At 40.2% G+C, this 2,314-nt stretch overlaps 1 non-coding gene across 1 annotated transcript; it reads left to right on the top strand.

Annotated features, from left to right (window-relative positions):
* The first annotated feature begins 934 nt into the window (after positions 1 to 934).
* On the top strand, positions 935 to 1,016 carry trnal-uag (transfer RNA leucine (anticodon UAG)). Its single transcript has one exon. It is a non-coding gene; the product is annotated as a tRNA-Leu (tRNA).
* Positions 1,017 to 2,314: the final 1,298 nt, after the last annotated feature.

Genomic DNA, 2,314 nt, shown 5'->3' on the forward strand with positions numbered 1-2,314 from the left:
AGAAAATGTGAGAAAATGAAAGTTATGTAAGCTCTCACATAAAGCATTGAAGATTGGAATCTGAGTGTAAAAAAGCTACCCGTCTCCCAATGATAGGCAGGGATACACACCATGACTCGAATAGACTCAGCGAACTTTAACACCTATGATATTACGAGTGCTTTGCACGTGTCGAACTTCAAGAAGGAACTACTACAACAGTTGTGGACATAATTCAATACCACCGGCAAAGTCCAATGCTGGCAACTTCTGAGAAAATAATGTTCACTCATGGAATTTGGTCTTTGAATGGCTGGCGGGAAAATTCATTTATTCTCCTGTTGCACCCTCAGCTGAAACATGTTAAAATAACAACGCAGATTTGTTGGAGAACCTGACAAGAATTATTGGGCTAGCACTGTATGTATTCTTGTATATTTACTTTAATTTTAATATAAATGTAAACATGCATGCTGTATAATCTATTGCAATTTTAAAATATGTTAGCTGAGGATGCGAGGGGGGCTATTATACCTTGTGAAACACGCAAGGAACTGTAAAAAAGGCTGGTATTTGAATAAAATTGGCGATCACAAGAAAACCACAATTTATGTGGTATTATCATCAATATCCTTCAAAATCTACGTTCAAATGAAGGATTTGAAGAAACTATGAAAAAAGCAATAGTAGCAGCAGAGGATTTTGATTTTTGCTCTTCAAGTCAGTAGATCACTGTAGAGTTGCGCCCCTACGAACAGCACAAAGGATGAAACCCACCTCCGTCGTTATTGCTATGTTTGTGCCGGTGAAAGTAGCGTTTGTGCTATTGAAAGCATCTTGGAAGATGAAGGTGCAGTCACTTCCACATGTCATGATATCATTAGATCCGACGACAAGAGCTGAAGCCCCCGGCATTTTCCAAGCCAGCAATGTGAGGAAGATGGAGCTGGTGGAAGGTAGCGTGGCCGAGCGGTCTAAGGCGCTGGATTTAGGCTCCAGTCTCTCTGGGGGCGTGGGTTCGAATCCCACTGCTGCCAAATGTTAAATTTTTAAGACCTGCAATACGATCAGTAAAAGCGCTTTTTGTTAGGCTGGGGGAGGTGTTTAGAGATAGACTTTCTAAAAGACAAGCTTAACATCAAGGCAGAAAAAATATTTTGTTTTCTCAACAGAAATTCTCTTTGGCACGTTCAGCTTTATGTAGGGAACAACATCTGCCGAGATCACTTTTGAGGCAGTGCACATGATAGTGTACCGGCAAGTACATTTAATATTGGCTGTGGTGGTGAGCTGCTTTTGTCTGTGAAACTTTTAATTCTTCACGCCGAATCGTTGGCAGGGGTAAAGCTTATTAAATCTTTGAACATAGCGCTCCATCAGAAGTACTTTGTTCGTGATCAAAAGAGATCAGAGGATTAACTTCATGAATTCACATAGCATACCTTACAGGAAAGATTTAAAAGGGGAATTGATTGTGCTTCCTGATGTTGTTCCTGTGGTTTCTTTGGATACAGAGGTGAATGTTCTTTGACGTTCTGCTAGAGTATCCACTGGGTGGGTTTTATCGATTAGCTTGGATAGGTCATCAGTGCTCCGTCTCTGGAAAATAATCAGCACTGTTTTTTCCTGTGCTGTCTTTTAAAACATATAAGATCACGAGTTTACAGATTTCTCCAAATAACAACTATACATTTTAACCCAGCGGTTAGCATTCCTTCAATCCAATAGTTTTACTCTGGGTTAAAAGCAGTGCAATATACAGAGAGATGATATTCAAATATTTCAACGTTCTGTTGGATTACCTGTATGGAGATATCGCTCAGAATTCCTAATATGATTTTGAGTTCAGTTTTGCTTTACTACTTTCAGAGTCTTTTATTGACCTTGCTGAAGCAGAGAAGTGACATAATCACAAATGCGACCTACCTGTGCTGCTGTTTCTGGTTAATAATTATTATTGCGAGGAAAAAAAAAACAGCTCCTTGCATTAAGAGCAAGAGCAACCAACGCGCTCTCTTGTTGAGTTGGGTTTTTTCCGTGGTGCTCTTCCTCAGATGCAAAGTTATTTGGCGAGCAAGGACCTCTGAGAAGGAGCCTGAATCCGTCAAGAACTCTGAAATTCTAATATCGCACTACCGTCTTGTGTACAGAGATCTGCTTCTTCCTTTTTGAGTGTTTTGTTGTTTAAGAGCACACTTCCTTCCTCGAATGTTAGTTTCAGGAGATGTGTTACCAGATCACAGATCATCTTGAAAAGATTTGGGGATGCACTGGCTCAGTTATTTGAAGGAACCTATACCACCAACGCACTTCTGAGAAGCATCTGCACATTTTC

This window comes from Lepisosteus platostomus (genome assembly GCF_059453375.1).
Source record: "Lepisosteus platostomus isolate fLepPlt1 chromosome 5 unlocalized genomic scaffold, fLepPlt1.hap1 SUPER_5_unloc_4, whole genome shotgun sequence".
NCBI lineage: Eukaryota > Metazoa > Chordata > Actinopteri > Semionotiformes > Lepisosteidae > Lepisosteus > Lepisosteus platostomus.